We start from the raw sequence: 15,137 nt of genomic DNA, 5'->3' as shown, positions 1-15,137 counted from the left end.
TCCATTTTGTTTCGTTCTTTTTCTTGGGCTTTGTTCTGTTCTTTTATTTGGGGCATGTATTTTGTTTGGTTTTTTGGGTTTTTTTGTCTCCCCATTTTGGCTGCCTCCCATTGTTTGTTTCTATGTATTAGGTAAGGATGGTATATTTCCTAATCTTAGTAGCGTGGCCTTATGTAATAGGTGTCCTGCGGGACCCCTATGTGCAGTCTCTCTGTGTGCAGAGACTGTGCAGTCTCCCTGGCCACCAGAGCCTGGTGCTCCAGGTGTGCCCCTTGTGTGGGTTGTGTGTGCCTTCCTGTTGTAGTTGAGCCTTGGTTGCTGTTTGCACGTCAGTGGGAAGGACTGACCCTCAGCCTGATTGGTTGTGAGGACTGGCTGTGACTACAGTGGACAAACTGTGGTCAGGGGCTGACCCTACAGAGCAGGGTTTGTATTAGCAAGACTCTGGTGCCTGCCCAGGTTGCCCTTTGGGTGTCTTATTCTTGGAGGCTGCCAGGTGATACTGCAATCTGAACCTGGCCACCAGGCATGCCACCCCTGGGACCACCTGGGAGTGGACCTGGTGAAGCTCAAGTTTAGCTATAGCCTATGCCCTGCCCAGGGCCACCTGATGTGAGCCAAAAAGCAATCCCTAGATTGCCACCACCCCATGCTGGGCTTGGAAGTGCTTGTGGAGGCCAAGCTGTGAACCAAGGCCGACTGCCACTGGTATCAGGCTTGGGGTGCTCAGCATGAGGAACGGACTAGCCATAGCCAGATGCTGCTTGTTTGGGATTCGTGAACCTTTGAGAGAATTTAGGAAAGTCCACGGCATGAGCTACAACACGTTGTTTGTACAGAAAAGCCACTGAAAGTGGCTTGGGTGTGCCCCAAATTTGGGTAGGACATGGTCTCTAGGAATTCACAGGGCTAGGCAAACAGTATTAGCCAAGTTGATATGGTGTGTGCATGAGTGCATGCAAGGGGAGTGGGTGGCTTAACAAAAAAAAATGGCTGTCACGAGCTCCTCCATCTGAAGAAAGCCATCCTCACCCTGAAGCGAGATCTGAGCTCCTCCCTGTATGTCCCTGGCACCTTTTGAGCTGCTGCCCCAGCGCTGGAGCTCAGAGCAAATGAGTCCATTAGCAAGTAAGTCCATGCACGGGCCCTTGAAGGAGCACCTGGCAATGCAGCCACCGTCCATCTCCCTCTACCACAATTTCCGCTGGTTTTCACAGCCAAACATGATGGGAGCTTCTCTCTCCGGCACTGGAACCCTGGGCTAGGAATCCTGGTGCAGTGCTGGGACCCCTCACTCCTGTGGGGGCAACCTCCCCAGCTGAGATATCTCTGCTGATTTTTAGTGGTCACACTTGGGTATGGGACCAGCCCATTCTGTGTCTCTGCCCCTCCTACCCGTCTGGAGGTGGCTTCTTCTGTTTGTCCTTAGTTGTAGGGCTTTGGTTCAGCTAGACTTCAGGAGATTCTCATTGATGGTTGTTCTATAGCTAGTAATTTTGCTGTGGTGGTGAGAGGGGTAAAGCGTGGCATTAACCTGCTCCGCCATTTTGACTGGAAATCTCTCCTGAGTTGATATATATATATATTTTTTTTTAATGCATAGCTCTTTGATTACAAATTTTTGAAATTTATCTGAACTGTTAAGTTTGTGAAATAATTTTCATCTATCTGGTGGAATATAGTACTGAAAGCAAAAAAAAAAGTCTGCTTAAAACTTATGCTTATCTAAAAAATATATTTGGGGCCACTATGTGATATAAATAGACTGGGAAAAGATAGCATGCTTTTGCAGAAACAAGGGTTTTTATTCTTTATAGCAATCTCATCGGTAGATTTTTCTTAATCAGTGGACTGATTTACTGTTTTCTATTTTGTTGTTTTTATTAACAGAGTCATATTTGGCTATTTTTAACTTCTTTTAGGTTTATGCAGAATTGGGAAAGAAACGCATTGCATTAACAATGTCTATTTTCCCAGAATGAAACTTTTGCTTGTAGAAGTTTAATTTGCAAGGCACAATTTATGACACTGTAAAGAGACATTTCTCTTGAAACCAAGAGCCCTATCATTTCTTTTCTCATTTGACATCTGCAGACTGAAAGTAAATATTTCTTAATTTAGAGGAAGGTAAGGCTATTTTTCAAGTGAATCCCCTAAATTAATCCACTGGAGTAGGCGTTACTTCCTCCACCACACATCTCCTTAAATATAACACCTGCACAGATGAAGCAAATGCAAAAATAGCTTAAGATTTAAATAGGTGATACTGTCTCATATGGAAAAGATGAGTCTCGTTGGTGACATAAAAGGAGCTGTTTTTTATATGTCTAGATTTTCAGTGGCTTTATTTTTTCACATAGTTCCTTTATTTGTGATGTAATTAATGGCAAGGTCTAGCTTTGCCCTTCAAAAGATTTTCATTGTTCTAGTAGGATGGAATCTCTTGCTGATAATGAACTAGTGCTGTATTTTTGGCTATCTATCCATCTATTTTCTATCTAAATCACTGATTTATCTATAGCCTGCCTTGTTCCAGAAGCTTCGAAGGTGGTAACTTATCTTAGGAAATGTTATCCTTATTGTGTATTGTCCTCAATTTGAAGATGTTACAACAGTGGCATATGAGGGGTAAAGGTCAAGAAATGATGCAATTGGAAATATGATTTTGATACTGGATTCAACAAAATATCCAGTATTGAAGATATTTCAATTAAAATTACATGTCGTTGTGTGTATATATTATGCATATACACATATTGATACTGGGTCCTCAGGTCCAACCTAAATTGGCTCCACTCAGATAGTTAGCTGGCCCATTGGGTAGAGGGGTCACGTGTCTTGTGGCTTCTTCTCTTAGTCTGCTCAGGCTGCCATAACACAGTGCTATAGATTTAAAACAACAGAAATGTGTTTTCTCACAGTTCTGGAGGCTGGAAATCCAAGATCAGGATGCCAGCATGGTCGGGAGCTTGGTCCATGTAAGCTGCTACAACAAATACCATAGACTAGATGGCTTACAAACTGTAGGAATCTGTTCCTCATGGTTCTAGATTCTGGGAAGTCCAAGATCAAGGTGCTGGCAGATTCGTTGTTTGGTGAGAGTCCGCTTCACAGTTCATGGACAGCAGTCTTCTTGCTGTGTCCTCACCTGGTGGAAGGGGCAAGGGGCTCTCTGAGGCCTCTTTAACTCATCCCATTCATGAGGGCTCCACGTTCATGACCGAATGCCCTCCCAAAGACCCCCACCTCCAAATACCATCCCATTGGGAGTTGGGATGTAACGTATGAAATTTGGCGGGTACACAAACATATAGTCTACAGTTGAGTTCTGTTGAGGGCTCTCTAGCTGGCTTATAGATGGCAGTCTTCTCCCTGTGTCCTCACATGGTGGAGAGTGGCCGCCTCCTCTTCTTATAAAGGCACTAATCCCATCATGAGGGCCCCACCCTCATGACCTCATGTAAACTTTATCACGTCCCAGTGGGCCCATCTCCAAACACCATCCCATTGGGGGTTAGGGCTTCAAATGATGGCTTTTGGGGGTGCACAATTCAGCCCTTAACACCTCCCATTTTAGATGCAATTTTAAGCCCACACTTGGAGCTTCTAACTTGTAGAACTGAGAGGCAGGGAGCGGCCAGGGCTGCTAGAGTCCAGTTCCAGAAGCAGAAAGATGCTAAGAAGTTGATTCTCACTCCTTTTGGCTGAGTCTCACGTGTCACCTTCAGTAGCAAGGCACAGCTCCAGGATAGAATGTCACACCCCGACCAGAGCAAAGCACACCGGAGCTAGGCCCCACACTAGAACTTTCTCAGCCGCCTCCTTTCCCGCCTACTGAGACCAGCGATATGTGGAAATACAAGAGTGTAAGCTCCCACAGCAGACACACCTGGGTTTATTCAGGGCCCCACTGCTTACTTGTAACCATGGCAACCTACTCACCCTCTCAGCCTCAGGGCTGTCCTTTGTAAAATGGATGTGCAGATGCCCACCACTCAGGGAGACTGTGAAGGTTCACCAGGCGATATGCTGAAAGGTCTGACAGCATTGCAAGTGCTTTCTCTCTATGGTTCTCCCAACTTGGTCAAGCGTCCCCCAACACACACAATGTGAGGCACACCCCTGCACCCCACACGGTCTCAAATCAGAACTGTACAGGCTCAGCACAATGCAGCAACTCTGCACAGAGGACCAGGGAAACACAAGTGTTTCAAACCAAGAGGGTACATTTCAGTTTCACATTGACCCAGAGTCTCCCAGCACCACCAGCACTAACTCCTCAAATTCATGAACTGCCCACAGATACACAATTTGCGGGCTGTCACCCCTTTGGTCCACAATCTGTCCTCCAAAGGGAACTCCTCCAGGAAAAAACCTGGTGCCCTGGGGAAGGCAAACAAACATGAGCCTGGATACCTATGGATGAGAGACTGGTGAGGGAGCCCACTTAGCTGAGCCATCTCTGTGTCATGTGTCTGCACAGTGTTTGGTGTTTTTATCAGCGGCCGATTTTGGTTAGAATCCTATGAAAACTGTAGGAACAATAGGATGTTTTTTCAAACACCCTTTGGCGCAGAGCCTTGAAAACAAAGTGCCAATTTTCACTGTCTAGTTTCTAGCCCGTTGTCACAAGGTGACTTTATTCTCGTTTATCTAGTGACCAGGTGAGACAGTGATGGCTTCATTAGCACCTGCCACCCCGTGTGCCACCTAAAGTGTGACAAACCTAAGCATGCTAATTTTCTTAAAGAAAACAAGATGAAGTTGTGCTTCCTGCTGTAGGTGGGAAGCAGGTGGGCTGGCTGATGGCTCGCACAGAACCTCACAGCTTCCAAATTTAAGTGTGAGCTCATTTAGAGCTGTGGACCCTATCAGGCAACACAGAATCCATGCCCTTCTTTTGTCCTCCGTGACTAAAGCACAAGTCAAATTTTTCTGGGAGTTTCTGGGCCCAAGTGTGAGAGACAGGGACTGTGGAAGGGAAACAGAACTTTCTAGAAGAAATGACACTCAGCCTTCAGATGGCTCGTCTGAATCTGGCTATTTCTCTTCTCCCCAAACACATCTTTTCTCTGTCCATTTGCATCTCCTATCTCAAGATCCCTAACACATTAGGATTCTCCTATGCACTTGACTTACAGACATGTACATGTCTCTTAATAAGCCCCCTAGCTGAAATTTCCAATGCAATCGGGATGCTTTTATCTAATGAACCCTCATAGTCCTTCCTGACTGATGATGGGCACTGTGTTAAATGCTTAACCTTTCCATCCGTGTGACAGCCACATGTTGGAGGTGGTTCTGTCGCCCCATATACAGACAAAGAAATGGAGGTACAAGTTGAGATAGAAATGTAGCAGGAATACTGCTCGATCGTCATCATCAGGTCTGTCTTCCCAAACCTGGGCTCCGGATGCTTCCTGTGTCTCCTTCCCTGCACAAAAGCATTCAGACAATTAAGCCAAGCAATGAGTGTGAAGGACCCAGCAACACAAAATGGCCATTGTTGTCTGTTGCCCTGAAAAGGTAAGATTCCTGAGACCTAGCTGCGTTCTTGCCTTTCACCTCTGTCCTCACGATGCTCCTACAGGAGTTGCATGTTCTTTCTCATTTATGTAATTACCCTACCATTGCTGGCAGTAATACGCAAACTCATATTCTTCAGCCAGGAGCCTCCATCAAGCACCAGCCTTCCTCAGGCACATCTTATTCCTTACCATAAGCCTCGTAAGCTGCTTGGAAGAAGGCGCTTAATTCCCGAAGAGTTTCAGGTGGTGCATGGATTGAATGTCATTTACTAATGGGGCACTTACTGTATGCAAGGAAGATGGAGACACCAAGGCTCCCTCAAGCATTGCCCAGGAATGACCCTGCCTGCACCCCAACCCTCGGGCTGCAGTCCCCCAGCAGCATGGCTTCATCTGCTGTGACGTTAAACCCTTTCCAAGGCAGAGACAAATGCAGCCCTTCAAAATGCTGTTCTAATTCTGCATGGGTTATCTATAATATAGAACTATACAGGGCTCGCAGAAGGAACTGCTTTTCAGAGAAGTATGTGTAAGTTACAGAAATCTCTAGCTTTATCTGCACCGTCACTTTGAAAAAGTGACTTTCTTCCTGAAGAGTTATGTTGGATGATTTTCTAGATACTCCTGGCACACAGTCAGTTTTCTAAGGAACTGGGATTCTTTTGAAAGAATTTTTAGGGCCAGCCGAGTGGCGCGTTGGTTAAGAGTTGGCTTGGAGGGCCGCCGAGTGGCTCAGTTGGTTAAAATCTCGCTCAAGAGTTTGAGCTCTGAGCAACAGTGGTTCGATGCCCGGCCCGAGCTGAGCAGCCACTGAGCTGCCAACAGGTGGTAGGATGGCTCAGCTAAAAAGAAAAAAGAGTTGGCTTGGCACACCAGCTCTGAGCAGCAGGGCCCTGGTTTGGATCTCACATGAGAGCCAGTGATGCTGTGCCCTCTACAGCTAAGATGGTGAACAACAGCTCGACCTGGACCTGTGCTGCCGTGAGTCACTGGCAACGGTGTAGACTGCAGTGGGGCTACAGTAGGCTGCCATAAGCTACCGTGAATGGCCTGCAGCCAGCGTGAGCAGCCATCCAGTGGCCAGCGACCTATCTGCCTCACCTGGGAAGAGTGCAATGATTACAATACCAACATGGGCCAGTGAAGCAACATCCTCCACAACTAGACTGAAGAACAAAAGGACAGCAACTTGTCTGTTCCCCTTCCTCGATTCCCGACATTGCATCCCCCAATTCCCCAATAAAATCTTTTTTTTTAAAAGTGGAATTTTTAGATTGATCTTTTTCTCCCAGTCCTGCATAAAGAAATGCATTCATGGAGTATAAGAAGAGAACAGGAGAAGATGAACAGAGAGACATGCCTTAAGAAACAAAGAAACAGAAACCCAGAACTCACTGACCAAATGGAAATTCACATTGAAATTGTTAAAGAGTGGAAGTGACATGGAAAAAAATAATCAATTTCCTGGCATATAAAAACATGGGCCACTTTCCCAGAATGCAGGAAAAATAGATTTAAATGGAAAGAGATTAAAATTATAAATGACAAAGAAAAAAATCAACTTATAATTAGTGTTCTTGAAGATGACGTGACAGTCAATGGAGCGGAAAATAATAGCCGATGTTTGTAAGAAAAGAAAACTTGACTAAAGTGAGAAAATAACACGACTGCAGTTTGAACGGTTTTGGGGGGAAAGTTAATAAAATAATAAAAATAGAACCAAACTGAGCCATGCTGGTGACACAGGAAGGAGGCAACACAGGGCTGGGGTCCACCTTCCCCGGAAAACCAAACGGTAAAAGATCACGTGCCATCTATGCAAGGCTGACGGATAACTATTCCAGACCCAAGAATTCAACTCAAGGTTTTCCTCAAGTGTAAGGCACAGAGAGATAGTCTCAGTAATGGTGTCGGTTATAGTATAAACCGTACCAGTAGCTTTTCTGGAAACAAAACAAAAAACAAAAAAACTTGAAAATTCTCCCAGGGCACCAAGATATAGACTGAAAGGATGAATAGAAACTCGTTTCTAATGGTTACCCATTGATTGAATTATTTGGTGAGCTTCCTAGATAATTATTGAACATGTGATTGTAATTGAAAGAATGAACTCAACGTAATTTTTTTTATTTATTGGGGAACAGTTTGTTTTTTCCAGGACCCATCAGCTCCAAATCAAGCCGTTGTCCTTCAGTGTAGCTGTGGAGGGTGCAGCTCAGCTTTAAGTCCAGTCACCGTTTTCAGTCTATTGGGTTGTCAGAAAAATCACGATGTATTTTCTTTCTATGTTTTTCATTGCAAAAATGCATCATGACTTTTCCGACAACCCAATAGCTGTGGGGTGGGGGGTGCAGCCCACCATCCCATGCGGGAGTTGAACCAGCAGCCTTGTTGTTCAGAGCATGTGCTCTCACCAGCTGAGCCACCCAGCTGCCCCTCAATGTAATTTTTGAAAATGGTTAAATGGGGGGAAAGAATCATTATGTAGTTACCACTGCTGATGATGTACCTTCTAGATGCTGGTAGCTGTAGTTTGGGATTCTTAAGATCACGTCTTTCCCATCTCGGGATAATTATAGCAGTTACAGCCCAAATACACAGAGAAAAAAAATGGATGACAGTATGTATGCAAGATGATACAGAGATTTTGTAAGAGCTAGATTCAGGATTACAACAACACATGTGATTGCTAATTCAGTACAATGTATTTGTCCTCCAATTTAGCAAAAATCTAGATGTGCCGTGTCCAAGCATGTTGGCACACTGGAGTTGCCTGGGGGATGCCAGAAATTAAGGTTGCCTGCGTGCCTCCCTCACAGATTCTGGTTGTGTTCTCTGGGGTGTCATTCATGCAGTCTTTGGAGTTCTAAAAAGTCATCAGATAATTCTAATGTGCACGCAAATTTGGGCACCACTAATTTAGACAATAATACATGACAAATTTAGACAATGATATTTTCCCTACAAAGATCTGGAAATTGTGTGAGGGGAACAGGAAGAAGTTTCAATCTGCCATTTTTCCTGTAGAATCCACAGTTGTTGCTTTTCTTTTCTTTTTCTTTTAAGTAAAGTTTATTGGGGTGACAATGGTTAGTAAAGTTACATAGATTTCAGGTGTACAATTCTGTAATACATCATCTATATATCACATTGTGTGCTCACCACACAGAGTCAGTTCTCCTCCCATCACCATATATTTGATCCCTTTACCCTCATCTACCACCCCCATACCCCCTTACCCTCTGGTCACCATGAAACTATTGTCTGTGTCTATGAGTTTTTGTTTCTTCATTTGTTTCTCTGGTTGCTTTGTTGCTTTCAGTCTTATATCCCACATGTCAGTGAACTCATATGGCTCTCGACTTCTTCTGTCTGATGTATTTTGTTTAGCATAAGATCCATCCATATATACACAATGAAATACTATTCTGAGATAAGAAAAGACATGCTTTTCACTTCAATAATTAAAGATTGGTTGAATTGCGCTTAATTCACATCCAGGAACTCGCTGGTAGGAAGTAGTGGAATGGGGTTGAGCTTGTCCACTGGCACTCAGCTAGGGGGTGACTGTCCTCAGAAGACACTTGGCAATGTCTGGATGCCAGAGATGCTGATAAAAATTGGGGTGGAAGGGGAAGCCATGGGTTCCCGCTAGAGAGCATGTGATATTAATTCTAAAGCTACATTAAGTGTATGGTGGTTAATTTTATGTGTGAAGTTGATTGGATCATGGGGTGCCCGGATATTTGGTTCCACGTGATTTCTGGGTGTGTCTGTGAGGGTGTTTCTGGACGAGATTAGCGTTTGATTTGGTGGATTCCATGAAGCAGATAGGTGGCCCTCCCCGCTGTGGGTGGGCGTTACCCAGGCTGTTGAGGGCGTAAACAGAACAGAAAGGAGGAGGGAGGCAGAATTCCCTCTCTCCCTGACTGCATGAGCTGTGCTTGGGCTGCCACTCATACCAGCGGCTCTCTGGTTCTCGGTCTTCAGACTGGGGCTGGGACCACACCAGCTTTCCTGGGTCTCCAGCTTGTGGATGGGAGATCGGGGACTTCTCAGCTTCTAGAATCATGCGAACCAACTCCTTATAATAAACCATACAGATGTACATGCATATCTACAAATAGGTATATATACATAGATAGATGATAGATATACATGTACATATACATGTGTATGTGTTGGACGGCTTGCCATGTTAAGGAAACCGCATGCTGGGTGCTTCACAATGAATGGGCTTTCCAATGACCTTTCTGCCAACAGAAGCGAGCCATGTTCCATTCAGAGGTGACTGATGCCAGAAACCCTGCTGCCCAGGTTATGCGGAGAGGACTACTAACACTCACGCGACTTAAGGTCAGTAACTGCCGAAGAAACCCTTTATCCAGGACACTTTTGTGGGAGCTGTGTTCTCAACCTCGCATTTTAAACACTCAATAATGTTTGATGGCAACTGTGCGTGATTATATTATAGTATTGTAAAATTGTGAGATAATTTGTTCCAATGAAAGAAATCCGTCCACATTATCCTTAGCGTTAACAGACCAACTGTTCAGAGAAAATGTTCCCCGAAACTCTTTCTGAAAACAACGGGTCGTTTTCTCTACACCAGCAACAGGGCTGAAAAGAAATCGTATCAGAAATGTTTCAGAGAATGCGTCAGAAGGAGAAAGGTGTCAGTTGAAAGAACCAACTGACTTTCAGAGGGGTCAACTGTTAGCCAACGCTTCCTTCCAGTCGGCAAAGTTGGAAATCCACCCTTTGACATAGCATGATGTCCTCCTGTTTCCTTCCCTTTCTGGCTGAATAATATTCCATTTTATGTACATACGCTTTCTGTATCCACTCATCCATTGATGGACACTTGGCTGGTTTCCATACCTTGGCTCTTGTAAACAGTGCTGCAGTGAACATGGGGGTGCAGATCTCTGTTTGCGATCCTGCTTTCAATTCTTTCAGATCACCACCTTGGAGAGAAAGGGCTGGATGATATGGTCATTCTAGTTTTAATTCGCTGAGGACCTACCATACTGTTTTCCACAGTGCCCTAACGTGTTACATTCCCAACAGCATCCAATACCCCCCTCCCACCCTCAGCAACACTTATTGTTTGGATGTTTTGACAATTTGCCATCTTCACAGGTGTGAGGATCTCTCTCACCATGGTTTTGATTTGCATTTCCGTGGTAATTATTGATGGGGAGCATCTTTTCATAGACCTGTTGGCCATCTGTGTGTCCTCTTTGGAGAAATGCCTGTGCAAGTCAAATAACCCAGTTGCAGCAGGACAAATACTGCATGACTCCACTTCAGTGAGGCAAAAAAATTTGTCAAACTCATAGATGCAGAGAATAGAACAGTGCTGGCCAGGGGCTGGGGGAGGGGGACACGGGGTGTCGTTCAATGGGCCCGGAGTTTTAGTTAGGCAAGAGAGGTGAGTTCTAGATATCAGCTGTACAACGCAGAGCCTGCAGTTAGCAGCGTGGTACTTGGCACTTCCAAGTTGTTAAGAAAATGAATTGCATGTTCAATGTCTTACCCTCAAAACAACAAAGGGACACAAGAAAACTTTTGGGGTTGATGGCTGTTTATTACCGCATTTGTGTGGATGGTATCACAGGTGCCTGCCTGTGTTTCACTCATCACGTTTAATAAGCACAATTCTTTGTATATCAGCTCTATCTCAACAAAGCTGTTCAAAAAGTAAGAATAAACAAAACAAAAAAATTAAAAGCCCCTCGGTGGAAAGCATTTGCAGCATCAGAAGTAGAATGAGGGAGAAAATACGTTAAATTCAAGGCAAAGACGATACATCATTTATTTGAAAATCAATAGTATGACTTGTTTCCTTTTTTCATTCCAGAAAGCTATAATATGGCATAGTAGGGGAAAATTCAGAAAAATTAAAAAACAAAGCTTGCCTATTTAAAAAATTGCAACTCGATAATGGGATATTTCTTTCCCATTTAAAAATTGTTAATCTGCATAAGAGGAATCCTGCCAAAAAAAAAAAAAAGAACTGGGAATCTTTTGCGAATTTATAGGCAACGTTTGCCAAGCTGATCCAATTTTTCTCTTGGTGGAACTGCTTCATTAATTTAATGTGCAAGAAATAAATATTTGATGTGCAATTAGTTGAAGATTATTATGGCCATCATGGATGCTGTCCAAATAAACAGCTGCTCCAGTGCCTTAAATGCATGAGAAGCAAGGGGGGGGGGAAATGGGAACCAGCTCTACAGAGGAAGAGAGTGAAAATATTCAATTAGGGATTAAGATGGCTCTTGAATCAGAAGTTTGCTGATGGTTTATCAAAGCGGAACCACAGTAAAGCTGCCACACAGTGAACCCAACAGCCGTCGGAATGTATATGGACGTTTGCCCGAAGATGTAATACATCCTTACCCAAGACGAAAACATTATGGCAATAGCTGTTAACCAATTGCACCAGTTCCGTCAGATTGTTCATTTCTGTGTACGGATGTCTATGTGTTGAATTTTGATCGTTGTACATTAGCATTTGTATGCCCGCCTAGTGAGAAATCCACACATGGTTCCGCTCCCAGAAGAAACGGTGTCTGTCTGGAAGTTCGGCGTTGGCTGAGCTGTTGTAAATCTGAGGAAGCCATCGAGGTTTCATGGCATCTGCTCAGTCCCTGCGAAGGAACCCTCGGCGTTCAAGCACTTACATTCCCTGTGAGGTGTAGCAAAGGGTACCTTTCTTTTGAGATACAGCGTAAGAGCTAGAGTTCGTTGTTTCTCTCCCCTACCGCCCCGGGAACCACCTGAGAGTAGGTAGAGACTCTGACAAATGAGCTCAAAGTCTCCGCATCTTGGAACAGCTCCTGACACAGAGGAGTCAGTCTGTTAGCCGAACACTTGCCGGAAGCTATTTGCAATACCAAAGACAGAAACATCAAAGGATGGGCACCAGGAACTCCACAGAAAACTGTTTACTGACAATAAGCAAGTGACATCTTTTATTAATTAAGAGGGAAGTGAGAGGAAGCATTCTCTGTGCCGTTCTCCCCTTGGGGCGTGTGAACTGGGGGTGGGGGTTCATAGCAAAAGGGCAGAAAGTGACCTCCTGGAATTGGTGAAAACCTGGCTTGAGTACAGACTGGAATATCAGCATAGTCGGGGGAACTGCTTACAATCCCCGCTATTCTACTGTCCTCTCCTGGAAACGCAGTTGGGGTAAATGTATTCGTTATCGGGGTTCCGCTCCATTTTCAGATGACATGCTAGAATCCATTGCATTGTACCCCCATTCCACCCTGAAATGCTCACTGGTCCAAGGCCGGTCGGATTCCGTGATTTTGTGTCTCAGCTTCCCGCCAGCTTGCTCGAGTCGCACATACACAGACCACACGTACGAGGAACAAACAAATGAAAGAGTAAATCATCAATTTCACACCGTTTTGTCTGCATGGAAAGGAACTGTCTTGTCACACGCCAAGGCAGATCCTGCTGTGTATAGGTAGGGTTAATATGCCCTCTCCTGGAATTGGTGAGATAATTAGGGCAGAGCGAATACTGTGTGTCTCCCAAGCCCAGGAACTCAAAGGTGATACAGCTTTTTTCTAGTGCGTGGAAATCTCACCTTGGGACCCAACCCCCACAATTTGGGGAAGTGAGGCAGCCACGCAGAGAGGGGCCGTGCGAAGGCCCCACCAACACCCCGCTTAGGTCCCAGGAGATACTCAGCCTCGTCCGCAGATGTGTGAATGAGCCACACTTGAGATGACTCAGCCCCCAGCTATCCTTCCAGCAAGCCAGCTGTCACAACGCTTGGCACAGAGACAAGCGGTCCCCACTGAGACGGGCCCAAACTGCAGATGTGTGCAAAGTAAAACAGGAATGATGGCTGGGGATCTCAGCCAGCAAGCAGTGGACTCATTTTTTAGGAAGCAAAACATAGTGGAGACACACACGTGCCAGAGCGCTTGCCCGTGAGTCAGCAGATGTATTTTAAGCGTATATAGTCCAGTAGCTCATGTGTATGTGTGTGTGTGTGTGTCACTGCTGCCACCCAGACTCTAACCCCCATTACACGGAAAGAAAGGAGACCTAGTGTCAACACCTCATGGGAGACCAAAACCAAGTCCTTTCTGCTGCCCAGGAGCTTACATTCATCTGAGGGACATGGGGACAAGCACATGCCTTTCTACCATCAAATAGTTCACAAGAACACCTTGCATAGTCCGCATTTGTTAGTCGCTCAGTGACGATGACTGTGTGTCAGGGACGTTTTCCTTTCCCTAGAAATATGCCGGATGACAAGCATCCCATTAGTCAGGGTCTTGGGTGCATACGGGTGCCAGGACACAAAAGCACTTCCGATAAAGAAAAGGTCAGGACACAGCTAGGGGGCAGAGCTGAGGGGACCCGCAACCTTACACAGGCTATGGGGGAGCTCTCTGATGTAAGATGGCCTGGAAGCTGTGACCTCGTGCTGAAGGTCATGCCAACACACGCGGGAGGAGCAGACGGAGAAACAGAAAGTGAGGGGCAAGGGGCAAGAAAGGGGCAGTGAGAGGACACCCTTTTGTGTCCTGGCAGGCCATGGAAGGACGCTTGAACTGTAGTTCTCTGATTGTAGGGGAAAGCTGTTGGGTGGCGTGAAACAGAAACGCCTCATAAATAGTAATGGATACTGCTGACAAGCCACAGGAGCCTAACCCTGGGTTCCCAAGAGGCCATGGTTTGGTCTTTGCTCATTCAGCATTCACCGTGACTTTCTAGAACATCAGGACCACAAGCAACGGCACCGATTGCATTTCCATAGGTCCAGGTGGCGGACAGGGGTTAGAAGGGTGAGCGGTGGTTGAGTTTGGCCAAGTGACAGGGTTTGAGAGTGAGGGGACGTCAGACATAACAAATCCGGCAACGTGCCCCAGTTTTGACGCTGCGTGTCGTCAGGATAGGGTTCTACCAGGGGAAGAGAGAGCTCCATGAGGCTCATGAAGAAGGCAGGACTGGAACTGCACCAAGAAAGAATGGGCTAATGGATGTGAAATGTATGCATCGCATGTACACACGTGGCATTATGTACTCACGTGGCACAGGGCTGCCCAGCTCAGAAAACTCCCAAGCAAATTAGTCACTTGTTATAATAATTATAAGGGGCGTGTTTTGCTGGTACATATCAGGAACTTTGACCCTGTCCATAGCAGGTAAATACATGAACTCAGAATGAGCCATAAATGCATGTCACATTACAAAAAAACCCAAAACTACAGCATAGATAATAAATGCATTTTTCTTTGTGAAACAGAAACCTAGCAATGAAGGCTCTGACATAGCAGCAATCTCAGACTATAGAAATTACAGTGATTTATGCTACCACACACCAGAGAAATATCTAGATAAGAAAGACCAATTAAGGGTCGGCCGAGTGGCTCAGTTGGTTAACAGCTCGCTCAAGAGTGTGAGCTCTGAGCAACAGCGGTTCGATTCCTGGCCTGAGCTGAGCAGCCGCTGAGCTGCCAAAAGGTGGCAGGATGGCTCAGCTAAAAAAAAAAAAAAAAAAAGACCGATTACTTTAGAAATACAGATAACCCTTCCTTCCTTTCTTTTTTCTCCATCCTTTGACACTATTTTTCAATA

The sequence above is a fragment of the Hipposideros armiger genome, unplaced genomic scaffold (assembly GCF_001890085.2).
Source record: "Hipposideros armiger isolate ML-2016 unplaced genomic scaffold, ASM189008v1 scaffold_598, whole genome shotgun sequence".
In the NCBI taxonomy this organism is placed as follows: Eukaryota; Metazoa; Chordata; class Mammalia; order Chiroptera; family Hipposideridae; genus Hipposideros; species Hipposideros armiger.
This window is presented reverse-complemented; position numbering follows the sequence as displayed.